Below are 8,979 nucleotides of genomic sequence, written 5' to 3' on the forward strand. Positions count from 1 at the left end.
AGGCCGAGGCCCTCCCTACACCCGGATGCTGGGCCTGCGGCATGAGGACACAGGGACACGTCGGGCCCACGCTAACTGTGGGCCAGGAGTGCTGAGAAGTGCATCAAGGTCTGCCAGCTGCCCTGCCTGCCAATCTCCTCTTGGCCCAGCACCTCTGTCCCCTGCTGGCACCTCTGTCCCCTGCTGGCTGGGGGCTATAGGGGCCCCGGGGGAGGGGGCAGGGCGGGGGGGGGGCCGCTGCGGTGCGGAGGGACCTGCTCTGTGCTTGCTTGCACGGTACCATATTTATGCTCCTGCCTTAATCCAGGGTGGGGCAGAGACAGACAAGGACACATACTCTTTCTCGTGTCATGTTAAAGGGGCAGCCTCAGAGGGGAAAACAGACTCCCAAGAGGGCACCCATGGGTGGGGGTTGGCGCTGGGGGAGGGGCTGTTCATGGGGAAGGTGGAGGCTGTTGCCAAGCAACAGGCAGAGGGATTTGTAGCTGCCTTTTCTCACCTCTCCACCCTGTCCCCTGGGTCACTGCCACCCACTCGTGGGCCTCCCAATCACAGAGCTGGGCGCAGCTTGAGCCCACATGCCAGAGGAGCTCCCCAGAACCCTTTCCATCCCTTCTGGGGGCCTCCTGAAGTCCCACTCTGTCCTCCCTGCGTGCGGCTCCCCACGCTGTTCCTTCTGTGTGGGGGCTGGGTCACCTGAGCTCCACCCTGGGACCCGGCCCTGGTTATACCTCCCAGGGAACCATTTGGACCACAAGAACAGGCAGATCGAAGCCTTCTGTGAAGACCCTCAATGATCTGTTTCCCATCCTGGGTGAACTGAGAGTTCAAGTTGCCGTTCGACAAAGCTAACTTGGCGTACTGGCTCTGGCATGGACGGGTACTCAGCCAGCTGCCTATTTTCCACTCGCCTCCTTAGCCCCAGCCTTTGCTCAGAGCATCCATACTATTCCTCCCCACAGGCCTCCCGGGAAGGACAGGGACCTAGTGGCCCTACCCTTTACTGTCAGTCTCCAAGCTCCTTTCTTATCCATTATAAAAAAGAGTCGAACTTCCAGTCCTAGCATGACTCAAATCTTTTTCCCATTCTTATCCAGAAGCTTTAAAAAGTGTGGTTTTATTTATTTTTGTTGTTGTCATTAAGAAAGGAACACATGTGCATTGACATGTTTTCAAAGATTACAAAAATGTATAAAGTATATCAAGTAAAAAGGCCAAGGCTTTCTTGACAGGTCGGCTGTGTATCCTCCCAGAGCGACTTTTTCTGTCCGTGTATATTTGTATTTATTTTAAAGGACTTTACAAAAACAAGATTATGCTCTGCACACTGCTTTTGTGGGCTACCCAACACCACACCATGGACATTTAACACATCAGAATAGACACGCTTACTACCACACTTCACAGGCTTGGGGAAATCTCAATAGATTTCCCTCTATCCACAAATGTATTTATCCTTTCAGAATCTCTAAAATTAATCACACAGGACCATTCCCTCAAGAAGCCCCTTCCCAACAGGTTCTGTTTGCTGGAGTGTTCGAGGATCCCACCTACCGGGCCGAGGCCCTCACCTGCCTCTCTCAGGGTCCTCTGGGGAACCTCTGGGGGCGGGGGGGGGGGACACTTCCAGAGCACCAGCCTCCCAGCCTCGCAGTCCAAGCTTTCCCTGACATTCACCATGACATGGCCCGGTCCAATCCAGGGCTCCGTAAACCACAGATCTGACCTCACCGTCCCGTAACGTCTCTTCTCCGCATCTTTTAACCTGTTCGAGTAAGGACCACTGGAACACAGGGATCTAGGTAATCTGTTCGGTCCAGAACATCCGCACCAGCCCCCAGATCCATCTAATTAGAGCAGGAGTCAGAACACCCAAGTTCTGACCCTCCTCTTACCAGCTGGGAGAGATGGTCCTCTGTCCCCTCGGTGTACCCAGACAGGGCGGCTAACAACCGGCTCAGAATAAAAATGACCTTGACATTTGAAACAGAAACGGAGATCAATAGGGATGACAGTGAGCAGGGCCATGACCGCAGGAAAGAGAAAATAGGAACCTGGGTATAGAAGTAAATAAGGCTGGGAAGTCTTAGGGGTCAGAGGGAACCTCAGCAGGACAGGAGCGGACCACGCTGAGCTATGGCTAAAAAAAAAAATTCCACTCCCTGCCGGGATTCAGTTAGGAAAGCCCCAGACGTCTGCACCTCCTCCCCCGCCGCTGTCCTCCAGACAGGCCCGGCCTGGATGTGATCAGCAAGGGAGATGTGGCCTGGAGGGCCCTGACTAGAGCTGTCCTTGCTGGGGGCTGCCAGGCACCTGCAGCCCTGCCTGGGGCACATCCTCTCCAAACCAGGGGCTCAGTTCAGCTGCGTGTGGCAGAGGGAGACCGGAGGGAAGGGCAGAGCCAGCTCCGGCAGCCTCCATTTCCCTCCTGCTCGCAGCCCCTTGGAAGAATGTTCTGGACGTCGGGGCACCTCAGCCTGGGTGAGGGGAAGCAATGGGAGGCCAAGCCGACGACCCTTCTCCTCCCCATTCGGCCACAGTTGCTGTCACTGGCTGGTATTCCCCTTAACCGCCACAGCCCCTGCCACAGCCCCCTCCACCCCACACACCCCCCCACCGCGCCCCAGGGTTGTATGATTTAAATATGCTCTATTTCCCTCCACGCTGAGCTCTTAAGCACTGGAGAGTCTATAGAATATAAAGGGACCATGAAGCACCTACACCAGATGAGCTGGGGGGGAGGGCGCCCTCCCCTGCCCTCACTTTCATCCCCCTGGCTTCTCTCCACCCCGAGAAGCCACAAGCAGGGTTCAATACAATTGTCCACAGGACAAGCAGGAGCTACGGAGCACAGGGACCAGTCTCCCCAAATCGATGTGGGGCCTCAGCCTGGCCCCCAGCACCCCCAGCGCCCCCCTCCACCACCTAGCATCTCCTCCACATTCCAGCCACCCCATCCCCCACAGCCTGGTCTCCTCCCCTCAGCCTGAAAGCCCCACTTCACTGCTTTAAGGCCCACCTTCGGTACCACCTCTTCCAAGAAGCCTTCCCTGATCCCCTCAGTTCCTTATGACCGCACTGTCCTTTGAGCACTTCATTTCTCCCTCTCCTGTGACTTCGGTCTAGGGTCATTCATCAGCGGGGTTCATCCTAAACTCACTCCGTGTCCCCTCAAATCCCAGCACAGGGCCTTGCCCACAGGAAATGCTCGGAAAGCACACATGGGACCAAAGAAAGAGCTGGAACTGTGAAGTGAGGGATTTAAGGTGAGTACACAGACAACCTGTTCGCAGTGTCACCGCAGGGCCACCCGTTACACTCCCAGAACCAACTGCCAGGTGGCACTGAGGAGCCCTCCCCCTCTGGAGCTCTGTCAGGCAGGATCAGCACTTTCCTCTGCTGTCCAAGATGGTGCAGAAGAGGCAGGAAGACGGACCAGACTTCTGAACGCACTTCCCGCAGCACCGGTCCACCCACGCTGCCCAGACACTGAGCACGGACACTCCGCTGTGGGACCAATGCACACTGTCCCCGCGAATCCTCACGACAACCTTAAGCACAGCGGCGTCTTATTTCCACGGTACAGGTGAGGAAACTGAGGCACAGAGCAATGAAGTTAGCTGTCCCTGATCTCGCGGCAGGGAAGTGGCTGACTCCAGGGCCCTCACTTCGACTGCCTCGAAACGGGCTCATGTCTAAGCAAGTCACCTCTCTCCCCACGGCGCCGCACACCGTGTACAGAGAAGTCTCCACACACACGTACACCACACCCTGTCTTGCCCACAACACTCAGCCAAGTGGAGGCAGCCTTGAAAACACACACACACACACACACATGCACGCACACACACACATTTCCGACACTTCATGGGTCTGAGACTCAGATTTGGTTTTGGGTTTTTTTGTTTTTTTTTTTTTAAGGGAAAAATAGTCAAAGAGAGACCTGACTGAAAACAAGCCCTCAAAATTTGGGGGGGAAGGAATCTGGCACCTTAATTTACCATGAAAGCCTTCAAAGGCAGGAAAACGCAGGCCCACGGAGATGCCCAGCCTCAAAGGGCGGGTGAGGGCTCCTGACTGCCTCTACCCCCTGTTACACAACGAGTGGAAGTGGAAACAATCCCCAAGGCCGCACCTCACACCCCGCACCTCACACCCCACACCCCACACGCGGTCAGGGACTCCAGGTCCTGCACAAGCAGCAGGAAGGACTGGGGAAAGGCAGGATGGGCTCTTCTGGCCTCAGGGTCTGGATAGTACTCCCAACCCCCACCTGGCCCCACACCCAAATAGCCCCCAACTCAGCTCCACGTGTCCTCAGCGCTCACAGTTCTCTTTTAAGCCTAAATTCTAAGGCTCCGATACTAATGGTAACATTTCAGGCCCAGCGATGGTCTATTCTTAACTTACCCATTAGGGAGCAGCTAAGACTCCTCTGAGTTCCCTATATGCTTCCCAACAAAAGGAGCCTTGCCTGGCCACCGCCAGGGAGAGGGCAGGGACCAAAAACCACAGAAGTGTAGCAAGCTGCCCCGCCGTTCGGCATTCAAGGAGGTCCCACTAAATGTCGGATGGGTGACCCAGAAGCAGCCAAGTCCTTGTCCTGAGGAGACCACAGGCTTATGGGAGAGAGCAGGAGCAGGGGACAGTTAAGTTCCCCAGGGGCCAAGTCACCCTGGGCAAGTATTTTTTAGTTTGTCCTGCATTTCTTGCAGCCATTTCCAGAGGACCATTGGCAGTGATTTGTGACTGTGATAGGAAAATAGCCACAAGGGACTCGAGAGCATATTGTGAATTGGACTCGGGGGGGGGGGGGGGGGGGAACCTCAGAAATTATGGACACACATGGATTTACATGGAAGCCTACAGAAGGACACAAAGCCTATGAAGGTTTACCGGGGAAGCTGAATTTTTACTCTGTGCGGTCACCTGTGACAAACCTCTTCCCTGCAGTGTCCCCACCCCTCATGCCACCTTTTCCTTTCCAAGGCCCATCCCCCAGGAGGCCTTGCACTCCCAGACCTCCTCTCCTTGGAAGCCTTTCCGGATTACGGCTGTGTGGTGAAAACAGACCACCCCGCCCCCATTCCTGGGTCTGAAATTCCACCACTAGAATCAGAGCCATAGAATTTCAAAGTTGGAATGGACCTCCAAGCTCCAGTCCAACCCCCACCCCACAGAGGAATCCTGTCCGCAGACACCCTGACAGATGACAGTCCGGGTCGTCCTCTCCAGGGCTGGAGGGCAGCCCTTGCACGGTGCACAGGCAGTCCTCAATTCAACAAGAAATTCACCTTTCTAAGGACAACCTCCCATGGCAGCCTCCCCCTGCAACAGGGGGTGGAGTGGGGGGGGGGGGTGGACAAGGAGAGCCGGGTCAGCCTGGGCTTGGGGTTATGCATTTGAGGAGTAGCTATAGACAAGTTCCAAGCAGCTGGAGGGCAGAGAGGGAGCCAGGGCCCAAAGAAGTGGGGCCGGGAAGGGCAGCGGGCAGGTAGATGCCAGCCCCGAAGCCTGAGTTGGTGCAGCACAGGTACGTACACAGGTGCAGACTCACTCTTCCGCGGAGTTGCCTGTCAAACAGCCCAACCAGGCTCTCCTCTGTGGGACCTGGAGGCAGAGGGGGGCCACCTTGCCCCAGAAACCCAGCAGGAACTCCTGACAACCCCAGCCTCCCAAAGCCAGGCAGCTCAGGAATCCACCAGAAGATGATAGCCCCTGCCAGCACGGAGGACAGCCTGAAGAGGGTCCCTCCGCCTAACAGCTGGGCTCCCCAGATCCCACAGGCCAGTCCTAACACTCCAGCAACGCCTAAGAAGAAAAGCTTCCCTGGCTGCAGCTGTCACATCTGCCTGGAAGGGAGGAGGCACAGCAGAGCAGCACCTGATCCCAGGATCCCCTCGCAGCCGGCCGGCCCAGGAGGCTGGAGGCTGGTTCAGCCGCTGGCAGCGCAGGGTGAAACATGAAGACCGAACCGTCCCCCAGGGATGCTGATGGCAGTCTCTGGGCATGGCAGCGAGGGGCAAGCTGGGTCACAGGGCAGAGGGCGCGTCTCGCCCAGGCTCCTGTCCCTGCTGGTTTGAGAGGGGGCGCGTGGAGTGGTTCTGGGAGCGCCCCCACTATCTCCCCGCCGCCCTGCCTCCCCCGCCCTGAGGTCGGAGCTGCCCAGCTGGGTGCTGGACGCCATCTTGGGTCAAGGTGCAGCCACGGGGGTGCTCCCCTCAGGAGCAGGGGAAGAAAGCCCCCGAGAGTCGGCTAGCCCCCACTCCCCAACCAGGGCAAGACCTACTCAACTGGCTTTGAGGTAGAGAGAGGTGGAAGGACGTTGGGGATGGAGAGAAAAGTGGGAAATAACAGAGTGGGGTGGAAGGGAGTGGGTGCCCCAAGAAGGGAGGTTCCAGGAAAGCGAAATGCAGTTTGGCAGCCGGAGGGCCGCGGGCCCCAGCGATGGGGGGCTGGGGGAGGCCGGGGGCGGGCCCTGGACCCACGCCAGCTCGGTCCGCGCCGAGGGGGAGGGAGGGCAGGGCGGCCTGGGGGAGGGGAGCTGGGGTGAGGGCGGGACACGGACCGCGGCCGCCTGCGGCTCCGAAGCTCGGGGTCTCCTGGGGCGCGGGGCCGCGGGGCCGAAGACCCCGATCTGCAGCCTCTGCGAGGCCTCGTCCTTCACTGTGCAGATGCGAAGCTTTCAAGGACACGTCTGCACCGGCCCAGCGGGGGTGCGTGTGCGTGAGTGTGTCCGCGTGCGTGTGAGTGTGTACGACTGGGGTGCTGCTGCAGGGGGCGACCCCAGGCGCTCCCACCCGCGCCGCTCCCGGCCCTGGCCCTGGCCCGCAGCTCCCATCCCCGCGTTTTCCGGCCCCCGCGGCCCCGGCCCGGGATCTTCACCCGCCCCCGCCCCGCCCCCACACTGCGGCGCCACCGCCACCGCCACCGCCACCGCCGCCGCCGCCGCCGCCGCCGCCGCCGCCCCGGCTCCCACGGCCCGCGGCGGGGGCAGGGAGGAGCCAGGCACGACGTCCCCCCCCTCGCGCCGCCCGGCCTTCCGCGGGGAGGTGTGCCCCCCAAGTGGCACTCTCCCCACCCCGCCGCCCCTCCCAGATCCGCTGGCACCCCGCACCCCCAGCCACAGGTGGCCGGAGGAGGATCGCTGCGCAGCGCTCCCCGGCCCGGCCCCCGAATCACCCCTCGGCCCGCCCCCGGGGGCCTCCCGGGTCCCCCGCCCCGCCGGGCCGAGGAGGGCCGGGAGCCGGGGGGAGGGGCGGGGGGCCGGGTCGTGCCAGGCTGCCATTTTCTGCCGCCGCCGCGGAGCCTGCGCAGGGCCCGGCCCCCGCCCCCTCCCCCGCTCCCTTCGGGCCGCGGCGGGAGCCGATCATTCCGGGTCGGGGTCCGCGCCCTCCAGCGCCCCGGCCGCAGGCCCCAGGCGGGGCCCCGGGGCGGGGGCAGGGCCCGGGAAGGCGGGGGCGGCCAGGCCGGGGCCCCTGCGGCAGCGCCCGAGCCGGGCACCGCGACCGAGGCCGGCGGTGGAGGGGGCCCCCCGCGGCATTGTATAGACTTGAACTTGAGCCCGGAGCCGGGCGGGGGCGGGGAGGGGGCTCTGCGCCGGGAGCGGGCGGGACGGGAGGGGGCGCCTGCCGAGCCCGCGGGGACATAAACAAACCCTCAAATCCCCCGCGCCGCCCTGGCCAGCCCGGCCCGCCGTCCCCGCCCGCAGCCCTGGCCCCGCGAGCGCCCGGCGCCGAGTTGCAGGGGTCCAGGAGCGTGCCCCGAGCTGGGCACTGCCCGCCGCCGTGCCCCCCGCCCGGCCTCCCCTCCTCCCTGCCCGCCTCCGGGCCGGCCTCCCGGGCCGCCAGCAGCGGCGCTCATTACCGTGTGGCCGGTGGGGTCGGGCCGGCCCGGCTGCGCGCCCTGGTGCCGCGGCGCCGCGTCCCGGCTCGTCCTCTGCTCTCGCCGCCGCCGCCGCCGCCCGCGCGCCCTCCCTCCCTCCCGGCCCGCCTGCCTGCCTCGCTCGCTCCCTCCCTCCGCTCGCTGTCGCGCTCCCTCTCTCCGCCTCCTCTGCCGGGTCCCCCCCTCCCACCCCTTCTCTCCGCCTTCCTCCTTCCCTCCCTCCGGCCGCCCGCGGGCCCAGGCCTCCGCCCGCTGCTCGCCCCCCGCGGCCGCGCTGGCCCCGGCCCCGGCGCTGCGGAGCCGGCCCGGGAGGCAGCGCCGACTGGGGGGCCCCGGGGCGCCGCGGCGGTAGCGGCCTGGGCGCGCGGCCGGTCCTAGCGCCCTCGGCCCGACTTCCCGGCCCCTACGGCCCCGCCGGGGGGTCTCCGCATGCTGCGAGACGGAGGGCCGGACCCCGCATGGCCACGACCCTGCGCTGGGCCTGGGCACCCCGCCGCGGTCGCGTTCCGGTCCACTCCGCCGGGGGCCTTGCTGCAGCCCTCCCACCCCCCAGTCCCACGCCCCCGCGGGGCGCCCCGCTACCTGGCGCTGCCTCTTCTCTGGGTCCCCGCATCCAGCACTGGCCGTAGGGACAGCGGCCCCTCCTCTCCCCCGGCCGGTGTCAAGTGCCTCCCCCCCAGCAGCCCGCGGAGCCCCCGGCGGCCTTCACCCTGCAGTTCTCCCGACCTCCACCAGAGCCCACTGCACTCTGCCTGCCTCAGCACTGGGGCTGGGGACAGCAGCGCCGGCCCATCCGCACCGCAATCCCCACCCGACCGGCCACCCCCGCCAGGTGCGGCCGAGCGGAGGCCAGCCCACTCAACAGGGCCAAGGTCGAGGCGCCAGGTCCGTCCAGGCGGTCCTGGAGGCTCGGGCACCTCTACAGGATGAATCCCCTCAGAGGGGGTGAGCTCCCCGTACCTTGAAGTGTCCAAGTAGAGTTGAGTGCCCTCAATTGGACAGTGGAAGACTGAAAGACTTCATGGGGTGGGAGGTTGAACTAAATGACATTGAAGATCCCTTCCAGCTCGGAGATCCTGTGCACACCTACACTCC

The 8,979-nt window shown here is 63.0% G+C and overlaps 1 protein-coding gene across 4 annotated transcripts in view; it reads right to left on the reverse strand.

The window, feature by feature from the left end:
• DNMT3A (DNA methyltransferase 3 alpha) overlaps window positions 1–8,656 on the reverse strand; it is a 103,098-nt gene extending 94,442 nt beyond the window's left edge. For 2 of the 4 annotated variants that reach the window (XM_082745057.1, XM_082745053.1), the window contains exon 1: window positions 7,867–7,989. The gene's annotated coding sequence lies outside the window, so the exon portion shown is untranslated. Of the gene's footprint in view, window positions 1–7,866; window positions 7,990–8,466 lie in introns of those variants that run through there. The other 2 variants (XM_082745054.1, XM_082745059.1) reach the window with 2 other exon arrangements.
• Window positions 8,657–8,979: the final 323 nt, after the last annotated feature.

The sequence above is a fragment of the Mustela nivalis genome, assembly GCF_964662115.1.
Source record: "Mustela nivalis genome assembly, chromosome: 8".
In the NCBI taxonomy this organism is placed as follows: domain Eukaryota; kingdom Metazoa; phylum Chordata; class Mammalia; order Carnivora; family Mustelidae; genus Mustela; species Mustela nivalis.